Source organism: Maniola jurtina, chromosome 13, assembly GCF_905333055.1.
Source record: "Maniola jurtina chromosome 13, ilManJurt1.1, whole genome shotgun sequence".
Lineage (NCBI taxonomy): Eukaryota > Metazoa > Arthropoda > Insecta > Lepidoptera > Nymphalidae > Maniola > Maniola jurtina.
In genome coordinates, this window is record NC_060041.1 from 10054953 (window position 1) to 10072521 (window position 17569).

General features: G+C 38.1%; 1 long non-coding RNA gene across 1 annotated transcript; it reads right to left on the bottom strand.

The window, feature by feature from the left end:
* Positions 1-8567: 8567 nt before the first annotated feature.
* LOC123871025 lies at positions 8568-17375 on the bottom strand. The gene is made up of 4 exons (XR_006797195.1): positions 17241-17375; positions 17002-17009; positions 9956-9958; positions 8568-8583 (listed from the first exon to the last, which is right to left on the bottom strand). It is a non-coding gene; the product is annotated as an uncharacterized LOC123871025 (long non-coding RNA).
* Positions 17376-17569: the final 194 nt, after the last annotated feature.

Below are 17569 nucleotides of genomic sequence, written 5' to 3' on the forward strand. Positions count from 1 at the left end.
TCATAAGGGTGAATAAACATCTTCTGGGTCACATCATCACTTCCAATTAAGTGTAACCGTGGTTACACGTTTGACCACGATATATTGTGAATAAAAAAAGGAAAATTCACTAATAAAAAAGAAAAGTAGAAGAAATTTAATTTATACTTCTTTCAAAACAGAGTGAAATCATTTTTAAACCAGAAGCGCTGTAAAAACATATTGAAATATTTCCATTCCGTTTTTCAATAACATGGAAGCTGAATATCATTCTTTCAACAAAACGCAGTTAGTTTTCACAGAGCCCATACATATTCATTGCGCACCGTCGCATCTGTTACCAAATTGAGAGTAGATTTAGAACGAACATACCTATCCACGTATGCATATAAAAATCACTTTATAAATATATAATATGCGAATCAAATCAAATAAGAATTTCTCAAAACGAGACTACTTACATCACTAATGTAAATTAAAAATTTATAACACCCCCGAAAAGTGAAGGTTACAGTAACTAGAAAAGAGCTGATACCTTTCAAACGGCTGAACCGATTTTCTTGGATTATAGAACACTCTCGATCAAGCGACCTTTCAAACAAAAAAAAAAACTACATTAAAATCGATTCATTAGTTTAGGAGCTACGATGCCACAGACAGATACACAGATACACACGTCAAACTTATAACACCCCTCTTTTTGGGTCGGGGGTTAATAAAATCCCAGTTACAGTCAAGCTCAGTTGAAAGAAATCCTAAAAGAAAAACGTCAGTTTGAAGAAAACCTCCAGCTGGAGGAAAACCCCCGATGAAGTACAGGAAAAATCTTCAGGGAACACCGCGCGCGAAGTGTCGCTTCTCCAATATTCAGTACTAGCTCACGCCCGCGACTTCGTCCGCGTGGATTTAGGTTTTCCGAAATCCCGTGGGAACTCTTTGGTTTTCCGGGATAAAAAGTAGCCTATGTGCTAATCCAGGATATTATTTATCTCCATTCCGAATTTCAGTCAAATCCGTCCAAGTCCGTGCGTGAAGGAGTAACAAACATACACACACACACACATACAAACTTTCACCTTTATAATATTAATGTGATGTTGTATTAAGTATGTCACATCGTAGCGGAATTTAGTACGCGGATTTCCGCACGCTGAATTTCGCTAGATTGATTTTTGAAAATTCTTTCTTAGTAGACCATGTTACAGAGAAACCTCCAGGCAAAACACAAGTTTCTAGACCCAGTGTTTAAGTTGTACTCGTATGATGATAATAACAAAGTGTCAGTTAGTCAGTTTCTCCTTCCATAAACATGTAAAGATACTACGTAGCTAATGGCCACAACATACATGTCCATGTGTTTCTTATAATCACGTGGGAGCTTTTTGATTTTTCGGGATGAAAATATCCCTTGTACATTCACAAGATGTAAGCAACAGACACAAGAGATTCAAAAGACAGACTTTCGCATTTATAATATAAGATAGTGTCTCAGAAAAGCTTTATAAATTAAATCTTATTATAATATAGGTAAAGCCAGGGGCGCACAAGCTAATTTATTATAATAATTTGAAACATGTACCAGACAAAATCAATTTTGAACGCATCACCGTACCTAGGTGCCATTAACATATTTTTGCGATGCCCCGCGCTATATCAAAGGGACCGAGTTTCAAAAATACGACGACACGAGCTCTCATTAACTTTGGATCATATAAGGAGTTACACTGAATACTAATTTTTGGCAAAGATTTCAAATGTATACAGATGTATCACATCCCACATAGAACAAATTGCTTTGAGGTAATAAATTAGTGCCTTAAAGGAAAGAAAAATCTTTGGTTTTATTTCTAAACTAGCTGATGCCCGCGACTTCGTTCGCGTGGATGTAGTTTTTTTTAAATTCCCGTGGGAACTCTTTGATTTTCCGGGATAAAAAGTAGCCTATGTGCTAATCCAAGGTATAATCTATCTCCATTCTAAATTTCAGCCCAATCCGTCCAGTAGTTTTTGAGTGAAGGAGTAACAAACATACACACACACACACACACATACAAACTTTCTTCTTTATAATATTAAGTGTGATAACCTTCTACAACAAAATTGCCTAAATATGGATTTCTCTATTACCTAAGGCTGAAAAAATACTTCTCACAGATCACCTAAATTTGGTTATGTCATCAGACGAGTATAGATACCTAAGTAAAATCAAATCGGTGCAACATAGTGTTGGATGTTTGTATAAAGTATGTTTTTGACCTAATAATACCTAACATGCATTACAATTTACAAAATTTCAAGTTCTATTGCAGCCAAAAGCTAGTCTTTAAATTAAAATATACTTCAGAAAGTCTAATATGAGTACTAAAGTACACTTATGTAGGTATATATTGAATAAATATATTAGGTATGTGGCAGGTCTATAATATTACTCTATCACACCGACCAAAAGCCAAGGGTGGCGAAGGGATACGATGATGTTAATTATACGATTTTCTTTGAAATAAGTTAATAAATATTGAATAAGGGACCAACCTCCCATACCTGTTCATTCTGAACATGTCATGTGTTGTTTATATTTTTTCATAGAAAAAACTTTTGTGTGGTTGCTACGTCACTCTCTATATTAATTTATCTGGTCACGAGCTAAGTTAGGATATGATTTAAGCTGTATTAAAAAATCTTGACAAACCTTTTGTAGTTTTTTTTTTTTGTAAAGTCCCTTAATGGTGCCTTCAAATTTCCGCAAAGCTTTGTGCATTTAAGTATTTTAGACTATGGCCAAAACCCCTTCTCATTCTGCGGGGAGACCCGTACTCTATATTAGATTAGATAGGATGATCATGATGATGATGATATTTAAATTCAAGAAGGCAACATTTTTAAAATAAGTCTGTCGAGTTGATTAGCTACTTGTAGTCACACTAAACTTTTCAAATCCAATTCAAAATATTTTTATTCAATTAAACTTTTGCAAATACTTTTGAATCGTCAAAAGCATCTACCACTGGTTCGGAATCGGAATCTTTCCTATCGAAAAGAAGCAGCAAGAAACTCAACGATTTCTCTTTTCAAAGATTTGATATACGATATTATACAAATGATAAAACGTTTATGAGGAATGATGAGTCGTGTTCTTGGTTCTCTATACTGTTCGGAAATAACAAGTTTTTTTGATGATTACTGATGAGTGTAAGAATAAGTATAAATAAAGAGTCCACAACACAAATTCACACGATGCCCCCGGCGCGGAAGCAGGGTCGCTACCCCCTGGCCCTATTAAGGTGAAAATTAAGATGTTGATTGCAGCCCCGCTCTGCGCGCGATTGATTGGAATTATTTATTTGCCCCCCGGCTCTACTGATGGTGTTTTGCATCTTTTATCTATACGTAGAGGGTTATCTGTAAAATTATACCAGTGCACAGACCTCGCAATAAAAATATACAGACACCTACAACTGTTCTTCTGGAACTGTTTCATTTTATTCGTAGTTTTTTTTTTTCAAAATAAATCTATCATTTTATCATATAGGTAACTAGCTTTTGCTCGATACTTATGAGTAAAATTTACAGCCCGCGACTTCATCCGCGTGGATTTTGTATTTTTTAATTCCGTGGGGACTCTTTAATTTTCCGGAATAAAATACGTCTGTATGGAAGCCTTCTCTGTACCAAATAGACGATATAACCAAGTGAATTTAGGTTTTTCATAAATCCTATGGGAACTCTCTGGAGACAAAAAATAGCGTATGTCCGTCCCCGAGATGCAAGCTGTATCTGTACCAAACGTCAAAATCGGTTATAAGAGCTATGAAGTCACATAATAATTTTTCCGATATGCAGCGAACATCGAATTACCAAAAAAGCTACCATTTGCATCACAAATCCTGATAGACATGTCACATCCCGTCCCAATACAGTGACACGGGCGCGTTATTAGCCCGTATCTCCATCTTGTCAACCCCGTTTTACGATCACTCATTGTTTTGCGAGCACGTCACGGCAAGGGAGCGAATTCGAATCGACATTTCGCGTAAGAGCTTGTAAAAACTCCATACGGCCATACAAAGTTACCACATACGCCTAAAACTCCCTATCGTTGGAATATCAACTCTACGTTGATTTAAATAAAGATGAAAATTATAAAGAAGCTAAAATTTAGAAGTAAAAAACCTGAAGTATGGATTATGCCTGAATTATTTAGATGGTAATCGTGCGTCCGTATTCTGATCGTTTGTCTCATCGAAATGTTATGCATGTCTTTTGTCCCGCAATTATTGGTTGTGTGTAAAAGGGATGGGGTTAGATGGGTTTTGTGTTTTAGCTTTTATGTGAACTAGACTACAGGCCCATGTTTAAAAATGGGTGGGTCATATGAACCACCAGGTGACGTATACAGGACGATATAAGAGCATAAAATAATAAGTTTCAGCACTATGCCGTCACTTGTAAGCTGTCCAACAGAGTGCTGGTGAGAATTGAAAAGTGCAGGTAGAGTGAGTACATTTTGGTCATATATTTTTGTACGGCATTTTTACCATCGATAGATCCATGAAAAATAATAAGAAAGCGCGCAGTGCCGTAAAAAAATGGTGCGCCACAAAGTCAGTAAATGTTTTGATTTTCTGACAATTTCCGGGGTAAATTTGGTCATTTAATTCTGTACGGCACTAGTTTCATACTGTTTCAATACAGCCTCTAATCCATTATTCCGCAACGCCGTACAAAAATCATGCGACAAGGGGAAAAAATTGAGGGTAGCAACCCCCTCTCTTTCCGTGGTCCGGGGGGTGATTTGAGAAAGTACGGCTTTGGTTCCAAAACATTATCTAGCACTCAAAAGTACTATTAAAAATAATGCCGTAAAAAAATTAGTGTTCATTTGAATGTGTATCAATAATTATCTTAATTTCATGGTATACTTAATTTTTAAAGCTGTAAAATCATTTGACTCTGTACGGCAACTTTTTTTTTAACATGATAGTGTAAAATACTATTGTTATATAGTATTGCCGTTCAAAAGAAACTGTTCTAAAAAAAATTATAGATAAATACAAAAACTGAAATTTTTCAAATTATTGCAAAAGTTTAAATATTCATAGATTAATAAAATATAGCAATTTTCTACGCTTTTCCCTTGTTTTAAATAGTATTAAGATAAATAAATTAGGAAAAAATTATGCCGTACATTTTAATGCAGACCATATCTTTTAGGCTGATGAAAATGACGCTACCATTTTAAGGGTAGTACTTTATGGCCATCTGATACTGTACGGCATTAACATATTTTTGAAGAGAACAATTGATAATATGATAAAATCACTATGCCGTCTAACTGAAGTGAACGGGTGTGTATATAATATCCACATCCCCTACAAACCTTTGGACCAACGAAAATGTACGGCATGTAAAAAAATATTATCTATGCATAAAACACTTTCAAAATAAATTAATTTTATGTTGTTTCAAATCACCCCCCGGACCACGGAAAGAGAGGGGGTTGCTACCCTCAATTTTTTCCCCTTGTCGCATGATTTTTGTACGGCGTTGCGGAATAATGGATTAGAGGCTGTATTGAAACAGTATGAAACTAGTGCCGTACAGAATTAAATGACCAAATTTACCCCGGAAATTGTCAGAAAATCAAAACATTTACTGACTTTGTGGCGCACCATTTTTTTACGGCACTGCGCGCTTTCTTATTATTTTTCATGGATCTATCGATGGTAAAAATGCCGTACAAAAATATATGACCAAAATGTACTCACTCTACCTGCACTTTTCAATTCTCACCAGCACTCTGTTGGACAGCTTACAAGTGACGGCATAGTGCTGAAACTTATTATTTTATGCTCTTATATCGTCCTGTATACGTCACCTGGTGGTTCATATGACCCACCCATTTTTAAACATGGGCCTGTAGTCTAAACGTGAATGCTCGGGGTCGCAATGTTTCAGTTATTACTGGATAATAGGTACACACTTATTGTGTGAAATGTTCACTTTTTGTAGCTCTGCAACACCATCAGCTACTTGTGATTTTAAAAAAAATATAAAACAGATTGAAAAAACTAAAAATTACTCGAAAACCTTTTAAAATCGTAATCGTCTGGGTAAGTAGGCATCATAAACCTAGGTAGGTAGGTAGGTATGGTAGGAATACTCTAGGTAGGTAGGTACAAAATTGGGTTTTTATCTAAAACCCAGCCAAGGGTTAATCGGACTCACACGCCGGAATTCTGTACCTTGGAAGGATCATATCTTCAACTACAAATGTGAGTTTGCACCTTGCTTGCATATACTTTTTCCTTTACTTGTGCTGTGAGACCTTGCTTCTTGTCAAATTTCATAAGTCTAGGTCAACGGGAAGTACCTACCCTATAGGTTTTGGTATACGAGTGTCAAAATAATGTTATATAAATGGCCGTGTTCATTACGTTCACTTAGAATATTGATTGTTTTGCAACTCCAAGAATCGTAGATCCAAGTATTTTATTTTATATTTTAATTTAAACTTAATACTTCCACGCGCTCCTCAGAAAAAAGGTCTTAACAGACTGACAGATTCTTTACGGATTCCTTATAAGCTCTAAAAACTATACATGGTTAGTTATCGTCTGCAAAGCATAAAATCTTTGGAAAAAAAACACCCAACAAATTACGTTTCTTTCATAGGTGTTCGTCGATTTGCAAGACATTTTTCCCGGCTCTGGCCAGGGGCCGCTCCGTAAATTAAAATGTGAATAATTAACACCAACCCCCTCTCCCCCACCCCCTACGGTGGCTTCCTCCACTCTCCCAAATGTATTAGTTTTAAGCTCGCCGTGTGAACGAGATTTAGTAGCGCGCTTTCTGAAATAGTTGATGTTTGGATTATTGAAATTTTTTTCAGTCTCCTTCAAGATTATATTTTTACATACTTACTAGAAAGTTTCCCATTTTTATTGTATTTACTTTAGATGAAGTAATTATATGATATACGTGTCTTTGTGTAGTGCATAATATATAACGAGTCGTAACCACGGTGATTTCCTAAATGGATACTTATACCCCGCGGAGACTATCCTGACTGACCCTGAAAATTCCAACCAGGCCTACCGTCAGCGAAGGCTTCAGAGAGTATCAAGGATAGCCAAGGCTCCTTTTTGTCCCAGAAAACCAAAGAGTTCCTACAAGAGTTTTAAAAGTCATAATTCAACGTGGAAGTAATCGAAGGCATCATTTATTAGGTACAGAGATAGGTACCTAACTCGCATCGCTTACGGACATCTCGCTAGTTTTTATCCTGGAAAAGCAAAAACTTCCCATGGGCTTTTAAAAAAACCCAAATCCGATAGTGACCTGATAAAAGTAGGTACAACATAAGTACTATTCTCTTTTTGTGAAAAACACTTCACTTACGTTATTTTATGCCTAGTAGCTAAACAGTATTTATGAGTGTAATAAAGGCAAAGCCTCCCAGAGCGGAATATAATATTGATCCCAATTCCAGGATTGTCGATTTAAACGGAAAAACTGGGGCTTCCCACATTGGGATAACGTTAATTATTAATTGCGGAGCACAAAGAGGTACAACCTATACTAGATGCGAGCATTTTATTAAACACGATAGGATATTTTTACATTTCTAATTCAGTTTTGAATCATTTAAAACCACAGAAGATTTAGTGTACTTGGACAGCAAAAATAATAAAAACCGTTTTGAAATCAATCATTATTTAGATTATTATCAACTGATATTCTCTACCCTGTCCAACCGACTACAAAAAGTTTAAAAACGATCACTGAAATATTTCTGCATAAGTAGTTATATCCCACCAGATGTACTTACCAACCTATCTATTAAATAATTTAATTCCAATAAACAATTTAGGTAATCGTAATTTATGCTAGGGCGAGGCTGACAATTAAAAAAAATCTTACCCTATTTTTACACAATTGGATAAAATGCACTGTGATAAACAATGTGATAATCGATATTCGTGGTATACCACCAGCTTCGTTATCAGAACTAATCTTTCTCTAGTTTTTTTTTAAAGACGCCCGTCCCTACAAAAAACAATAATATTAAACCAAGGACGTAAAGTTACTTGATATTTATTTAGTGTTTTTTTAACTATATAGGCCATCACCAAACAGGAGAAGATGCAGCCGAAGGTGGAGTGCACTATTTATACTTCTTTTGAAGGTATCAATACTATATAGCTAGCGAGAAAAACGGAACGAAAAACTTTCCATAATATTCTAGCAAGGCGTATTAGAAACGAGGACCCAAATCGTTTCGTACGAGTCACAGAACTCCTATAGAGTCTCCTAAATCTGTGGTACGAGTCCATGGGATTTCGACTATGTAGGGGTGCAGACCTTGCGGAAAACAGTTACCGAAAAGTTAAATCAAGGCACTTCCACAGTGAAGAGTTCTGTGTAAGGGTAGGAAAAATATGTTGTTACCGACAGAAGTCGTAAAGTTGGCCCCGCTGAAGTCAATTTGCAAACAGATATTTTATTCGATCCTGCGCTCTTTGTTGCTACCGGCTCATACATTTAAATGTTTAAGATAATAATATCGATCGAGTTCAGAATTCTACCTTCCACGTTCACTCGTGACTCTTTTTTTTTTATTCATATAACAATCCCTTGACTGCAATCTCACCTGGATGCGAGTAGGGTGTTTGCCGGTAGGGGGGTAACTAGCCACGACCGAAGCCTCCCACCAGACAAAATAATGACACCTCACACCACTTTTGTGATGATTTGTATCTTTTCAGCAAAACAAAAAGATAAAAGTAAACGTCGAATGTTCTAAGTTCATTGAAAATCTGTAGTTAAAACTCTAGGCTATATTATGGCTATGGGATCGACGTGTAAAGATCTTTCAAACATTTGGTGTATATTTGGTGTAGGTAGATCTATATCAGACCTTGAAGTAATCAGAAATCGTTGTTGTTTTCTTTTTTTTTTTTCTTTAAATCTGGCTTTACTCTGATTAGCCAATGTCAAGTTTGTGATATTTTCAAGTTATTGAATTTATACAAGTATGGACTCCGTCTGCGCCGGCGCCCGCCGACATACGCGCGGCGCCCCTTTAGAGCGCTTCCCAGTCAGTTCCACCACCAAAAAACACCAACTAACACAAAAACCAGCCACGCTTAACAAAAAAAAAACACTCCAAACAAGCACAACACGCGCGCCAGCAAACGCCATCGCAGACGAAGTCCTTGTTGTTTTCAGGTAGCGTTATTCTCTAGGTGCTCTAGGTCTCTAGACTGTAGAACACAATAAAGTTTACAGCATAATCTTAACTTTTATTTATGTACTTTTAATAAGTTAAGCTACAATAGCTAAGTACTTACCTCAATGATATAAAAGTACACTATGGTTGAGAAAAAATCGTTATTATCAACCCCTAACGTAAAAAGAGAGGTGTTCAAGTTTAACATGTGTATCTGTGGTATCATCTGTATCTGTGTGTATGTTTGTGGAATAATTGCTCCCAAACAGATCCAATTGAATGCGGTTTCTTTCATTCAATTGCCTGTTTAATCGAGATGGTTCTTAACTTTGTCTGATGAAAATGTTCAAGCATTTGAAGATTGTGTCAGCTGTTTTCCAGCCAGTAGTAGGATATCAGTCATCCATTTGATATTTTTATTACTTGCACCTGTCTTATGGACTCAATCCCGAATACAGTGCAATATTATGATAACTTTGATCTATCGGAAGCTGCCTCGAGGTTCGAAGAGTCCAATTGTATTTAAGGCAGAAATAGCAGTAGGTACCATACAGAAAACGATGGTGTTTTGCCTATATCTAACAATAACTAGGTATAGGTACCTAGTACCCGATAGGTAGTAGTACTCGATATAAAGTGTCACCGTGTCCCCTTCGCGGGGTCATGCACTCAGCACGCATATTAATCGCACGCAATAATAGAATAAATTAATAATATTCTATCGTTAACCCTCCCTCGTAATTTAACTTTCTTTTAACCGTTCTAGCGCTATGTTACAAACTTCAATAGCAGGGTTAACCGAGTTCGATTTCCGATAGGATTAATTTAAGCTTAGATGGAATGATTTAGCTGCGAGCTTTTAATAGTCCTACATACTTGCAAAACTGCTGAGTTCAGAGATCTGCATTCGTTCTGCGATTATCTTGGATCCGTACATACAAAATTAGTTAACGTGACGGTAAAATATAAAACTTTTTAGCGTATTTGTCTTTGATTGGCCAGTTTTGATAGCAGAATTCTAGATCGTTTGCAGTGGGATCAACACCTTAGCGTTTCAATATGAAATAATGCCTAAGCACTTGTAGTCATAAGCACTAGCAACCTCTGTAATCTTGAAGTTCTCGTCCTAAAACAAGTCAATTAAAAAAAAACATTATGACCATAAAATCACAGCTATAAAGGAATGTAAAGGTAGGCTACGACGTAGAAGGCTGAATAATGCGTGTTATGGGTTTTTGAATAGGTAGTAAGTGCCAAGTGGTAAATACCTTGAGTGGATCTTTAAAACGGAAAAGGAAACGTCTTAGAAAAAGAAGGATTTTAATGAAATGCTTTGCCTATCTGGAGTTAAATAATATTTTTGTAGGTAGGAGCCTACGTAAAAAGAGGTGAAAATTATGTTCACTCTACATTATACAAACTACACATGACATCGCCTGAGTCTCTTCTGGGTGTCGTACCTTCCATTGATCTATAATATTTTATCGCCAAAAAAGGGTTCAAAATTTTCACCCAATCTCTCATTTTTTTATTAAACACGGTCCGAATATTATCACCACTTCACAATTCATATTATTTGATTGCACACCGTCCATCATAGCCTTTTATTGGCGTTAGAAAAAAAAACGTACCACCCAATCGTCGCCCATTGTCCCGTTCAAATAATCGTAAATTCCGAACGGACAAAATATAATAAATTGCCGATGAGATCTGTGCTAACACTTCAGCAACACCAAATTCGAAGCTCATTAAATTCTACTTAACTCTTAATTCCAAAGCAGTGAAGTCTAAAACTGAATGTCAGAGACTTCACCAAACGCAAAAAGCTAAAATTCAGTCTATATTTGCGCTGTGTACCCTCTGTTGTCGGCTTTTTTTCGGTTGTTTCCGCGTAGAGGCTGATAGAACACGTTTTCAAATCATTAAACAGTTTCGACCGCGGCCGCCGGTTGAAAAAGGAAAGGCTTAAAAAGAGAATAGAAAAAATCGCTGGCTGCGACCGGCCTGAGGTGATCGTTGTAGCGCCACGATAATATCCTACCGCGCTGGAAAGCTCTTGAACTGTGTAATTTATTCTTTTATGATAAGGCAGACAGCTAAAAGTATGGGATAATCAAACTCCCGGAAGAAAAAGAATTGACTGGAGAAAAAGTACCACGAAATTACTTTGCTTCGAAAGAACAGATAGGAGTACACGAAACTGACTGCTACCTTACTGTCGAACACACACGCACACGACACGACGATGAGTAACACCCAAAAAAGGAAAATTTTAATTTACCTAGTTTGTTGAGCCCGGGAATTCCCGAGATTTCTTGCAGATGTAGCTGAAGGAGATATTATGTTCCTGCTCAACTTATTTAATAACTTACTCTCCTTATTAATTCCACTTGGTTATCATTATTTATTTATTCATATTAACTAAGTTGTAGCCTTCAGCTAAGCACTGCCTTTAAAAAAATCACCTACCGTAATTATTTTAAGTGCTTAACATTTTATAAATCATGGTTAAGTATCAAAATTGTTCTTCGCACTACACAGTCCCGATCGCTGCAACGCGGCACTTCAGCTATCGACACTCGTCGTCATGTGATTTTCGCACTCGCTAGCACAAGCTATCACGAATTTCAATTTCCATGTTGGCTGAGAAGACAGTTATTTCAAGTATCAAAATTCTTTGTTGCACTACACTGTCCTGATCACTGCAGCGTTTCAGCTATCGACACTCGTCACACGCGATTTTCGCACTCGCTAATATGGACTGAGTCAGCAAATTCGCAGTTTTCATGTTGGCACAGCTTTAACTTGATTATAACTGGTCAAGGGCGAATCAAAATCGCACCTGCGGGACATTGACTGGGCATGATTTTTCATGAAGAACCTACGTTGTGACTTTTGTATTTATTCGTACATCAAGGCTAACATATTATAATTCTATCGTTTGAAAGCGCGATTGCCTCTTTTATTTAAGCAGCTAAACTGATTTTCAGCCGCAAAGCATCGACACCCTCTAGAGCGGTAAACTTTGAGCATTCGTTAACAGCTTGAAATTATTTTTCAGATACTATATGTCAAAGTCAAAGTCAAAATCATTTATTCAAAGTACTCCTTTTGATGGTCGAAATTGTTAGTGCGATATAGTGGTGATAATTAATTACGTAACTTAAAACTAAAGCTACGAGCTTCTATGGCTAATAATATAGCCAGAGATGTGTATAGAATGACTAGGCTGACCCTTTGCGCAAAAAATAAGCCAAGCCTCCTGTCAATAGATGAAGCTATTAACTGAGGTGATATGTCTCAACAGTTTTAGCACTACTTCCATGACGCCAGGGTCTCCACGGCAAACGGAACAAAAATATAATTCTAGAATTTGTATCAAGATTGTCAGTTGGAAGAATCGATCTTTTAAAGGCTGTATAAAAAACAAAAGCAGGTCAAGTAAGGCGAGTTATCCGATGCACCGGCCAGCAGCACCGAGGAGCAAGCTCGTCAAGCGCGAAGCGTGCGCCCACATAAATTGCCCGCCCCGCGACACCGCAAAACTTTCGCACCATTAATTCTTACCCGCCACCTACTGCATTTTTACCATCGTTTTTCATACAAAATGAATCGCTTTCCTATATGCAAAGTGAGCCCGAAAAGGATCCCTGGATCTATACGGATCCAAATCATATAAAATATTGGGGTATTTTTAACGTTTTATCGGTCTGCGGGATTTCGGTTCCATTAAACTTTTTTCGAATTTTATGTTACGGAAGATATTGTTCTTCTTGTTCGGATGTTTAATGGGGGATGTATTGGCGTTGTTTTGTCTCCCTCCGCCCGTTATAGATGAAAATGCTAATTGGACTCGACGTGCCTCGACTCGGATGAAATGCAACTATGTATATACAAACACAAACATTTCTTGTCGAATGTAATGTATCAAAGAACTTTCAAAATGAAAGAAAGACTAACTCCCATTATATTTCACGAAGAAATATGAACGACCAGCGATCAAGAACAGACGGGACGTGTCAAGGAATTCAATAAAGCACTTCGGCCCTGCATCAAACGATCGCGGATTGCCACAATCAATTCTCATTTGCAGCGAATGGAAAAAATTCGCGAGCAACCATTTTTAATCGTCGAAGAACCGGAAAGAAGAAGAATGCGTGGCAGTCAGCCGCAGACAAATCGAGGATAATTAATGACGTGCGTTTTTCACTCCGATACCGATAGAAATAAAGGAAGGGACAAAACAAAACAGGGCCGAGTGTCGAACGAAAGAAGAATTTATCATCGAGACGGCAGCGGCAGTCGGAGCGACCGCCAATGTCCATTTGGATAATGCCCAACGCGATTAAAAATATAAAAATACCCACCACCCCAGGGAGAAGGGGGTTTGACGGAGGACACCGCACTGAGGACACAAAAGGATTATAAATGAGAAGGAATTTTAGATAATATTTGTACGCTGGATGTGGATTGTAATGCTGGCAGAGATCGGCCGGCGGCGGGCGCCCTCCCCCCTCGCGCGCGGGAGCGGGGCCGCCTTGCGATCCGCGCCTAATGAGTGTTTGTATCAATTTGTTAGTATTGTATTTGAATATTTTTGTGCGTTCGTTACGATTTTAATCCCCTGTGGTCGTGCCGGTCCGGACTGCGGATCGATGCTTTTTGTTTTAATATTTCACGGTTCACTTGTATATTATTTTTATTTTTAATTCCGGTCTCGTTTGATCGCGGCGCCCGCCCGTTTGTGTTGATTAAAGGCGTCGTAGGTGTTTCCCGCGATATCTGGACCGCAGGCGGGTTTTGTTCTTTTTAGTTTTGCATTTGGCAGCCGCCCGATCAAACACAAACGGCATTAGCAATGTTAAAGAAGCGAAAAAGAGTATTTTCATACGTAAAAGATGTGGTTTAAGCACACTACTGCTTTAGCTACTAGGTAACATAATACCTTCCTAAGTTAAAGTTAAGTAAACTTGAGTTTATACCTAAACCTACATGTGTATTGCCCTAGATTCAGAAACACGAATTTTTATCATTACAGAATTATGCAAACGTAAAAAGACAAAACCCTAATGAAATAAAAATGTTTAAATTATTTTATAACTCGTTCGGACGTGGAACCGTTGTGTCGACGATAGCACAGAACGAAGTAAGATAAGCTTGGAAAAATAGAATTCATCGTCATAATTAATACATACATTAAAATAATAATTTATTTTTTGGCTTTTTTGCGCGCCTGCTGAATCCGTACGAGCGCGAGAAAAGAATAACAGAGGCGCGTCGCGACGCCCGCGACGTGTTTTCAATTCATTATCTCAAAAACAAAAATTTCATTAGCCCCGAGATTTCCTTTTTAAATTTAATTATTCATATTTAAATTAAACAAAATATAATAGAGGTCCGCGCGGCGTAAAAAAGCGGCTTTATCGTATCATATTTTATTAACCGAAATTTATAATTCTCCGCCGATCCGGCGCGGGGCGCGGGGATCCATCCGAAATATTTATGAATGCGGAGCAGAAAAATCCACAATAATATTTTAGGGTGGACGTCCGACGGTCTTTACTTACCCTCTCTGATCTATTTAAAAAAGAGGCCCGGAAGGACAAAGGGCTGCGGCTCGTAAAAATACTGGACACGTATAGAGGTCGGCCGCCCGAGCCCGCGCCCGCCGCACGGCATTGTCTGATTCTTATTTTTTACCGAATCGGAACCTTTCCCGAGTTTTTATCGGTTTTTGTTCCGGAGACACCGGGCCCCTATTTGTACGGCGTTTGTTCTAATGTGAGGTCGTTTGTAATTCTATTTTTTCGACGGTAAAAAGTAGTGACCCTTTGGTATGCAAAAATTCTGTGATTTACGCTCGCCGACGGACCGAAGGTTTTTCTTCGACCGGTCCTTTAAACGGTCTGCGATTTAACTAATTGCGTTCTTTGTTCTTTTTTCAACTGTTTTTGTTAAATAAGATTACGTTTAGGTAGATACCTACATATTATTATCATACACAATGCCAGCTTCTTAAACATCACTTGAAGCTTACTTGATACAAAGATAAAATACCTATATCAGACAAATAAAATTTTGGATAATTCGGTAAAAATTGTCAAATGTTCAAGCTCGCTTCGCTGCAGATAATTTTTCTCTGACGTTTCCATTTTTGACAATTATTTTCTAAGTAGGTATGTACTAAATACTAATCTGTCAGATTATACGTACTACGTGACAACCTCATTTTTCCCAAGACTGAACCTCTGACCTCCTGAAAAGAAGGCCGACGTCATTACCGCTTCGCTAAAAATATATTATGGGAGAAATAATATCCTTAGTTCCGTATGATACCCCTTACTCGTCCGCCAAATCGGTGTAACCAGGTGGTTTTTACGCTGGCCATTATCAGGAAAAAACCGGGCTTCATTCATTATTCCCGGTGATAAATACCCGGCAGCATCCGCGGTCTCGCCCTTAGGTCGCTGTGATAATGTGATTGCGGCTAGCGCGGCCATTTTGTTTTTACTTTTTACAATTTTTTAATCGAGCGCCGAGGAAAATGATTAGATTGAGGCCTGAAAATTCTTCCTACACTGTTTTCAGTCACGTGCGTCGGTCACGCATAAAAATACATCATTCGCGTTAACTTGTGAGCATTAGCTACAGTTTCAAATTCCTGAAAGACCGGTTGCTGCAAATGTTCAGGTAGAGATGGCAATCGGGGTACAGACGCCCCGCACACCCGCACAGCCCCCGCGCTATCCCGGTGCAGGATAGCGCGGGTGATGTGTGGGTGTGTGGGGCATCCCTACGCCTCATACCCCGATCGCCATGTCGACCTGTCGCGTACTATCAGGGGGCACAGCAGTGCCCCCGCCAAGACGAGCCAAACGGCGGCCGGGGCGCTACGTAGTACCTTTTTCTCGAATACATTTTTCAAAATATATTACGAAAATCGTTGTTTCACATGATACTCCTTACTCCCAGGCGAAATAAATAATAAAGAATTATTTTAAACAATTAAATTAATTTGCTGAAATAAATAATCTGACGGATTATGAAAACTGCATTTTATACTTACAAAGAATTAACTGCTTTATTACCTACTTACGTGATACTTAAGACTTTGGAATGGAATAAATCAATTATCAGGAACTAAAATAAGAACTCATAATAATCTCTTAATTAAAATCTTACGTCACTACAATATCGTGATAACCTATATCGGCTAAATCCATAATCAGTTCAGACTAATGAATCAAAATATCTTGACACTTGCTCTTTTAACCGAGTACGAAAGAATTTTTTTTCGATGACAAGCTTCTCTAAATTACTTGGTTTGAGCTATGTCAGTGACCTTGGTTCTCCTGCGTATAGCATTTCTAAAAATTCAGATATGGTATGATGATGGGATGATATGGGACGAAAGCCATCATATTTCGGGGAAGTTTAGTATTTAGATAATTATGCTTTCGCTTAAAAATGAAAAAATAGGTAGGTAGGATTTTTGGAAATTCCGTCCCTTCATCGATTTTCTAAAATTCCCCCCGAGTTAAGCCTGAGTGGGTGAGTTACTTAAGAAATCCATACTAGTACCTACTATAAATGCGAAAGTGTGTGTCTGTCTGTCTGTCTGTTTGCTACCTTTTCACGGCCCAACAGTTTAATCGATTCTGACGAAATTTGATACAGGGCACTTAGCTTATATCCCGGGGACGGACCTAGGCTACTTTTTATCTCGGAAAATCAAAGAGTTCCCACAGGATTCCTAAAAACCCATCCGCTTAACCGATTTGTATGAAAGGTACTGAGGTAGCTTGCGTCCCTGTAATTGACATTGCCATTTTATCCCGAAAAATCAAGCAGTTCTCACTTGATCTATATAAACCTAAATTCACGCGGACGAAGTCGCGGGCATCCTTTACTTATATAATAATTTTTTAATTTAATTCTGCCAGAAATGAAACAAGAGACGACACACGTACCGCTCACCACTGCGCCAGGAAGATCATATTGTAAAGTTATCTGCTTCGATAACCTACAGTACGCGACAGGTCGAGATGGCAATCGGGGTGCGGACGCCGTGCATGCTCACACAGCCCCCGCGTTAACCCAGTGCGGAATAGCGCGGGTGACGTGCGGGTGTGCGGGGTCTCCCCTCGCCTCATACCCCCATTGCCATCTCGACCAGTCGCGTAGGTAATATAGGTAGTTAAGTACCTACTGCACACAGTTGCACTTATTATCTAATTTAGCAATGATAGCAGTATACCTACTTAATTCATTATGATTAGTATGCAATTTTTCACGATTCAATATTTTTCTATTGACAAGCAGATAAGTAATTGTTAATCTGCTTAGCACCAGTAATTGATG